The 9,244-nt window shown below is 36.8% G+C and overlaps 1 long non-coding RNA gene across 1 annotated transcript; it reads left to right on the plus strand.

The window, feature by feature from the left end:
* Positions 1–1,317: 1,317 nt before the first annotated feature.
* Positions 1,318–9,036, plus strand: LOC309660171. The gene is made up of 2 exons (XR_014263232.1): positions 1,318–7,249; positions 7,285–9,036. It is a non-coding gene; the product is annotated as an uncharacterized lncRNA (long non-coding RNA).
* The last annotated feature ends 208 nt before the right edge of the window (positions 9,037–9,244 follow it).

The following is a 9,244-nucleotide window of genomic DNA, read 5'->3' on the forward strand; positions in this document are numbered from 1 at the left end:
CAATTTACATTCCCAATGACAGTGTAGGAGGGTTCCCTTTTCTCCACACCCTCTCCAGCACTTATAGTTTGTAGATTTTTTTTTAAACTTAGCTCACTTTTATTATTTTTTAAATTAATTTTTATTGGAGTATAGTTGCTTTACACTGTTTCTTTTTCTGCTCTACAGCAAAGTGAATCAGTTATACATATACATATATCTCCTCTTTTTTAGATTCCATCCCCATTTAGATCACCACAGAGCACTGAGTAGAATTCCCTGTGCTACACAGCAGCTTCTCATTAGTTATCCATCTTATGTAGAATTTTTGATAATGGCCATTCTGACTGGTGTGAGGAGATACCTCATTGAAGTTTTGATTTTCATTTCTCTAATATTTAGTCATGTTGAATATCTTTTCATGTGATTTTTGGCCATCAGTATGTCTTCTTTGTACGACATCTATGTAGATCTCCTGCCCATTTTTTTATTAGGTTATTTGTTTTTTTGATATTGAGCTGCGTGAGCTATTTGTATATTTTGGAGATTAATCCCTTATTGGGCACTTCTTTTGCAAATATTTTCTCCCATTCTGAGGGTTGTCTTTTCATTTTGTTTATGGTTTCCTTTCCTGTGCAAAAGCTTCTAAGTTTCATTAGGTTCCATTTTTTAATTTTTGTTTTTATTTTCATTACACTAAGAGGTGGATCAAAAAAGATCTTACTGTGATTTATGACAGGCAGTGTTCTGCCTATGTTTTCCTCTATGAGTTTTATTGTGTCCAGTCTTACATATAGGTCTTTAATCCATTTTGAGTTTATTTTTGCATATGGTGTTAGGGAGTGTTGTAATTGCATTCTTTTACATGTAGCTGTCCAGTTTTCCCAGCACTACTTAATGAAGAGACTGTCTTTTCTCCATTGTATATTCTGGCCTTCTTTGTCATAGATTAGGTGACCATAGGTGCTTGGTTTTATCTCTGGACTTTCTATCCTGTTCCATTGATCTATAGTTCTGTTTTTGTGTCAGTACCATAATGTTTCAATGATTGTAGCTTTGTAGTATAATCTGAAGTCAAGGAGTCTGATTCCTCCAGCTCTGTTCTTTCTTCTCAAGATTGCTTTGTCTACTCAGGGTCTCTTGTATTTCCATACAAATTTTAAGATTTTTGTTCTAGCTCTCTGAAAAATGTCATTGGTAATTTGATTGTCATTTCATTGAGTCTGTAGAGTGCCTTGGGTAGTATAGTCATTTTGACAATGTTGATTCTTCCAACCTAAGAACACAGTATCTCCTTCCATTTGCTTGTGTCATCTTCTATTTCTTTCATCATTGTCTTGTAGTTTTTGGAGTACAGGTTCTTTGCCCTTAGGTCCTAGGTATTTTATTCCTTTTGATGTGATGGCAAATGGGATTGTTTCTTTAATTTTTCTTTCTCATCTTTCTTTGTTAGTGTATAGAAATGCAACATATTTTTTTATTAATGTGTGTTACTTTTGTAGCCTGTGACTACCAAATTTATTGATGAGCTCTAGTAGTTTTCTGATAGCATCTACATGATTTTCTATATATAGTATTGTGTCATATGCAAATGGTGACAGTTTTATTTCTTCTTTTCCAATTTGGAGTCCTTTTATTTATTTTTCTTCTCTGATTGCTGTAGCTAAGACTTCCAAAACTATGTTGAATAATAGTGGTGAGAGTGGACATCCTTGTGTTGTTCCTATCCTAAGATCAGAAAACTGAAATGCTTTTAGTTTTTCACCATTGAGAATGATGTTTGTTGTGGGTTTGTTGTATATGGCTTTTATTATGTAAAATGTAGAGGTAGGTATGTATAGGTAGGTTCCCTCTATGCCTACTTTCTGAAGAGTTTTTATCATAAATAGGTGTTGGATTTTATCAAAAGCTTTTTCTGCATCTACTGAAATGAGTGTATGGTTTTTATTCTTCAGTTTGTTAATGTGGTATACCACTATGATTGATTTGAGTATACTGAAGAATCCTTGCACCCCTGGGATAAATCACAATTGATCATGTTGTATGATCCTTTTAATGTGTTGTTGGATTCTGTTTGCTAGTATTTTGTTCAGGATTTTTGCATCTATGTTCATCAGTGATATTGGCCTGTAATTTTCTTTTTGTGTGGTATCTTTGTCTGGTTTTGGTGTTAGGGTAATTGTGGCCTCATAGAATGTGCTTGGGAATGTTCATTCCTCTGCAATTTTTTGGAATAGTTTGTGAAGGAGAGGTGTTAAATCTTCTCTAGATATTTGATAGAATTTGCTTGTGAAGCCATCTGGACCTGGACTTTTGTTTGTTGGGAGTTTTTTAATCACAATTTCCATTTCAGTACTTGTGATTGGTCTGTTCATATTTTCTATTTCTTCCTGGTTCAATCTGGGGAAATTGTACCTTTCTAAGAACTTGTCCATTTCTCCTAGGTTGTCCATTTTATTGGTGTATAATTGCTTATAGTCTCTTATGACCCTTTATATTTCTGTGGTGTCAGTGGTAACTTCTCCTTTTTTGGTTCTAATTTTATTGATTTGAGTCCTTTCCATGGGAGCATTTTTATTCTAATATTTGGTCTTTTGTCCTCAATTCTGTTAATGCTGAAGAGCCAAAAATGTGAATGAGCATCCTCTTATTCATAACAAATTCCTTTCCACCTCAACTGGGTTTATGTTAAGGAAGTGACTTTTGGAAAGTGTTACCAAACTCAAGTTCAGCTGCTTGCCACTCAAAAAACAATACTTCTGAAGCCAGTGTTGGTAGAAAGGAAGGTTGCTTTATTCAGACAAACCAGCAATCTGGGGAGAAGGCAGAAACATGTATCCAAAAACCAACTCTGAAGATTTTGCTCAACTCTGAATGTTTCTAAAGGGAAAAGGGTAAGTTATCTCAGTTAATCATTGAGATACAGGGTCAAAGTCATTGCCATCCCCCACTGTATGCATTCTTGTTGACTCCTTGTGATCTTACTCTGGAGGTTATCTTGTTCACAATTTGTTCACAAGAGTACTAAAGAGGGAACTTGGGAAAAGAGCTGGTCATCTGTTATCTACTTAGTCCTTTACAAAGATCAAAGAAGTAAAAAATGAATAATATGTTAGGCAAGGTCTACCTGCCTGATCACTGTATGATCAAAAGATTTGAAAAGTGTGCTTGGGCCAGAGAGGAGTAGAGCATGGGGTACTGGTTTAAGGTTAGTTACAATATAGCTTTGATAAAGTGACAAAAGTGATCTCTTGGAGAGAGCTCTTTCTCTCAAAGAGTTCTTTCCTTCCAAAAGCTACTTACAAAAGCATGTAAGAATGCTAAGCACCTGAGGAAAACATCTAAGACAACTCCATTATTATACTTTGATAATTCAATGCATCTCTTTCTATAATTAATGTTGCATAGGCAGAAAGTTAGTAAGTATATAGCTAACTAACCTGAAGAACATTATCAGTCAACATGATCTGATTGAAATGTACAGAATAATCCAGCAACAACAGTAGAACATACATTTTTTTCTTAGGTTTACATGGAGCATTCAAAGTATACCAAATTCTGGTCTATAAACACACCTGAACACTTATTTTTAAATGTGTTTTAAATATCCTGCATTTGTACTCCCCTCCTCTCATGATTACTGGTTTAGATTTCATATTTGTGTGTGGATGATTTGCTATCTTTATTGTATGTTTGCCTTTACTGGTGAGCTTTCCTATTTCATAATTTTCTTGTTTCTAGTTGTGGCCTCCTCTCACAAAAACAGCAAAATTATACCTAACTTCTGAATAACCATCCAAAAAAAAATGGAGTGGAACATACCCAAAAAGATATTCTACTTCCAAAGACAAAGAAGAAGCCACAATGAAAAGGTAGGAGGGGCTCATTCACTAGACAATCAAATCCCATACCCACCAGGTGGGTGACCCACAAACTGGAAAATAATTATATCACAGAAGTTCTCCCACAGGAATGAGAGTTCTGAGACCCATGGCAGGCTACCTAGTCTGGGAGTCTGGCATCTGGAGGAGGCCCCAGAGCATTTGGCTTTGAAGATCAATGGGCTTGACTGCAGGGACTCTATAGGTATGGGTGAAACAGAAACACCACTCTTGGAGGGTGCACACAAGATCCCATGCACACCAGGACTCAGGGGAAAAAGCAATGACTTCATAGGACCCTGGGTCAGACCTACTTGCTGGTATTGGAGGGTCTCCTGGGGAGGTGTGGGGGGTGGTTGTGGCTCACTCTGGGGGTGAAGACACTGGTGGCAAAGTTACTGGTTACTTATTGGCATAAGCTGTCCCGGAGCCTGCCATTTTGACACAAATACCTGGCCCCACCTATCAGCACAAAGGCTCCAGTCCTGGGACGCCTCAGGCCAAATGACCAAGAGGGCAGGAACACAGCCCTGCTCACCAGCAAACAGGCTGCTTAAAATCTTCCTGAGCCCACAGCCACCTCTAAACACACCCCTTCTATTTCTGTGAAAAATGTCATTGGTAATTGATAGAGATTGCATTGAGGTAGTATAGTTATTTTCACAAAATTGATGCTTCCAATCCAAGAACATGGTATATCTCTCCATCTGTTTGTGTCGTCTTTGATTTCTTTCATCAGTTTTCTGCATACAGAACTTTTGCCTCCTTAGGTATGTTTATTCCTAGGTATTTTATTCCTTTTGCTGTGATGTAAAGTAGGATTGTTTCCTTAATTTCTTTCTGATTTTTCATTGTTAGTGTATAGAGGGCAAGAGAGTTCTGTGCATTAATTTTGTATCATGTGACTTCTTTATCAAATTCATTAATTAGCTCTAGTAATTTTCTGTTGGCATCTTTAGGATTTTCTATGTATAGTATCATATCATCTGCAGTGACAGTTTTACCTCTTTTCCAATTTGGATTCCTTTTATTTCTTTTTCTTCTCTGATTGCCATGGCTAGGACGTCCAAAACTATGTTGAATAAGAGTGGCAAGAGTGGACATCCTTGTCTTGTTCCTGATCATAGAGGAAATGCTTTCAGTTTTTCCCCATTGAGAATGATGTTTGCTGTGGGTTTGTAATATATGGCCTTTATTATATTGAGGTATGTTCCCTCTATGCCCACTTTCCGGAATTTTTATCATAAATGGGTGTTGAAATTTGTCAAAAGTTTTTCTGCATCTATTGATGATCATATTGTTTTTATTCTTCAGTTTGTTAATGTAGTATATCACATTGATTGATTTGTGTATATTGAAGGATTCTTGCATCCCTGAGATAAATTCCACTTGATCATGGTGTATGGTCCCTTTAATGTGTTGTTGGACTTGGCTTGTTAGTATTTTGTTGTCTATATTCATTAGTGATATTGGCCTGTAATTTTCTTTGTGATATCTTTGGTTTTGGTATCAGGGTGATGGTAGCCTCATAGCATGAGTTTGGGAGTGTTCTTTCCTCTGCAATTTTTTGGAAGAATAGGTGTAATTCTTCTCTAAATGTTGATAGAATTCACCTGTGAAGCCATCTGGTCATGGACTTTTGTTTGTTGAAAGATTTTTTTATAGTTTCAATTTTATTACTTCCTCTTTACCAATTTGGATTCCTTAGAACAAAAAAATTTTACAATTTGTGTAGCAACACAAAAGACCTTGAATAGTAAAAGCAAGCAACCTTGAGGAAAAAATGGAGCTGAAGGAATCAGGCTCTCTGACTATAATACAAAGCTACAGTAATCAAGACAGACAGTATGGTACTGCATGAAAACAGAAATATAGATCAATGGAACAGGATAGAAAGCCTAGAAGTAAAACCAAGCACCTATGGTCACCTAATCTATGAAAAAGGAGGCCAGAATATACAATGGAACACAGTCTCTTCAATAAGTGGTGCTGAAAAAACTTGACAGCTGCATGTAAAAGAATGAAATTACAACACTCCCTAACACCATACACAAAAATAAACTCAAAATGAATTAAAGAGCTATATGTAAGGCCAGACACTATAAAATTCTTTTAGGAAAACATAGCCAGAACACTCGACATAAATCACAGCAAGATCTTTCTTGATTTGTCTCCTAGAGTAATGAGAATAAAAACAAAAATTAACAAATGGGACCTAATTAAACTTAAAGCTTTTTCACAGCAAAGGAAACCATAAACCAAAACCAGCCCTCAGAATGGGAGAAAATATTTGCACACGAAGCAACTGACAAAGGATTAATCTCCAAAATATAAAAACAGCTCATGCAGCTCAATATCAAAAAAATCCCCAACACAATCAAAAAATGGGTGGAAGACCTAAATGGACTCTTCTCCAAAGAAGACATACAGATGGCCAACAAACACGTGAAAAAATGCTCAACGCCACTAGTTATTAGAGAAATGCAAATCAAAACTACAATGAGGTATCACCTCACACCAGTCAGAATGGCCATCATCAAAAAATCTACAAACAATAAATGCTGGAGAGGGTGTGGAGAAAAGGGAACCCTCCTATACTGTTGGTGGGAATGTAAATTGGTAAAGCCACTATGGAGAACAGTAGGGAGGTTCCTTAAAAAACTAAAAATAGAACTACTATGTGACCCAGCAATCCAAGTACTGGGCATGTACTCAGAGAAAACCATAATTCAGAAAGACACATGCATCCCAGTGTTCACTGCCACACTATTTACAATAGGCAGGACATGGAAACAAGCTAAATATCCATTAACAGAGGAATGGATAAAGAAGATATGGTACATATATACAATGGAATATTACTCAGCCACAAAAAGGAATGAATTTAGTTCATTTGTAGAGCCATGGATGGACCAAGAGAGTGTCATACAGAGTGAAGTAAGTCAGAAACAGAAAAACAAATATTGTATATTAATGCATATATGTGGAATCTGAAAAAATTGGTATAGACTATCTTATTTACAAAGCAGAAATAGAGACACAGACGTAGAGGACAAATGTATGAATACCCAGGGAGAAAGAGGAGGGTGGAATGAATTGGGATATTGGGATTGACAAATATACACTATTGATATTATGTATAAAATAGGTAACTAATGAGAGCCTACAGTTTAGCAAAGGGAACTCTATTCAATGCTTTGTGGTGACCTAAATGGGAAGGAAATACAAAAAAGAGGGGATATATGTACACATATAGCTGATTCACTTTGCTGTACAGTAGAAACTAACACAACATTGTAAAGCAACTATACTCCAATTAAAAAAAAAAAACAAACCCTTGATATGGCCTGCCCACAAGAGGGATGAGACACAGCTCCACCCACCACTAGGCAAGGACCAGTCCATTTCACCAGGAAACCACTAGGCAAGGACCAGTCCATTTCACCAGGAAGCTGGCACAACACTATTAGAGCAGGCTCTTCCACTAGGGGGCAGACAACAGCAAGAGGAAATATAATCTTGCAGCCTGTGGTACAGCAAGCAAAGAAGTTGGACAAAATGAGACAGCAAAGGAATACATTCCAGACAAAGGAACAAGATAAAACCCCAGAGCAACAACTAAGTTGAGATAGGCCATCTACTATCATTACTCTGAATTCTCTTTCAGGTAAAGATGATCCAAGATCTCACGAAAAGAAAGGAGGCATAAGAAAGATACAAGACCTGTTTAACAAAGAGCTAGAAAATTTAAAGAACAGAGATGGATAATACAATAACTGAAATCAAAAATACACAGGAAGGAATCAATAGCAGAATAACTGAGGCAGAAGAACGGATAAGTGAGGAGGAATACAGAATGATGGAAATCACTGCTGTGGAACATAATAAAGAAACAAGAATGAAAAGAAATGAGGGTAGTTTAATGGACCTCTGGGACAACATTAAATGCACCAACACTCGCGTTACAGGAACCCCAGAAGGAGAAGAGAGAGAGAAACGACCTGAGAAAACATTTGCTATATATAGGCTACTATATCAAAACCTCATGGTAAAAACAAACCAAAAATCTACCATAGATAGATATACACACAAAAAAGAAAAAGTCATCCAAACACAACACTAATGTCAGTCATCAAATCACAAGAGTTAGGAATGGAAGGGAAGAAAAAAGGCCTACAAAAACAAATCCAAAACAATGAACCTATAAGAATGGCAATAAGAATATACCTATTGGGGGCTTCCCTCGTGGCACAGTGGTTAAGAATCTGCCTGCCAATGCAGGGGCACGTGTTTGAGCCCTGGTCCAGGAAGATCCCACATGCCATGGAGCAACTAACCCCATGAGCCACAACTACTGAAGCCTGCGCTCCTACAGCCTGTGCTCCACAACAAGAGAAGCCACCACAATGAGAAACCCGTGCACCACAATGAAGAGTAGCCCCTGCACAGCAATGAAGACCCAACACAGCCAAAAATAAATAAATAAAATAAGTAAATAAAGTGATATAGATCTTAAAAAAAAAAAAGAATATACCTATTGGTAATTACCTTAAATGTAAATGGATTAAATGCTCCAACCAAAAGACAGACTGGCTGAATGGATACAAAAACAAGACCAATATATATGTTGTCTATAAGAGACCCCCTTCAGACCTAGGGACATATATAGACTGAAATTGAGGGACTATAAAAGATATTCCATGAAAATTGAAGTCAGAATAAAGCTGGAGTAGCAATACTCTTATCAGACAAAATAGACTTTAGAATAATGAGTGTTACAAGAGACAAGGAAGGACACTACATAAAGATCAAGGGATCAATTCAAGTAGAAGATATAACAACTGTAAATATATATGCACCCAACATAGGAACACCTCAATATATGAGGTCAATACTAACAATCATAGAACAAGAAATTGACAGTAACACAATAATAGAGGGGAACTTTGACACCCCACTTTCATCAATGGACAGATCATCCAGACAGAAAATCAATCAGGAAACACTGGCCTTAAATGACACAGTAGACCAGATGGAATTAATTGATATTTAAAGATCATTCCATCCAAAAGCAGCAAAATACACATTCTTCTCAGGCACACATAGAACATTCTCCAGGATGGATCACATGCTGGGCCATAAAGTGAGCCTCAATAAACTAAAAAAAAAAAAACAAAACTGAAAGCATCTCAAGCACCTTTTCTGACCGCAACACTATTTAGGTTAGAAATCAACTACCAGAAAAAAAACTGGAAAACAACACAAACACATGGAGGGTAAACAATATGCCAGTAAAGAACCATGGATCACTGAAGAAGTCAAAGAGGAAATCCAAAAATACCTCAAGACAAAGGGAAATGAAACCAAGCCCATCGAAAACCTAT

The sequence above is a fragment of the Balaenoptera physalus genome, assembly GCF_965194825.1.
Source record: "Balaenoptera physalus genome assembly, chromosome: 4".
Lineage (NCBI taxonomy): Eukaryota > Metazoa > Chordata > Mammalia > Artiodactyla > Balaenopteridae > Balaenoptera > Balaenoptera physalus.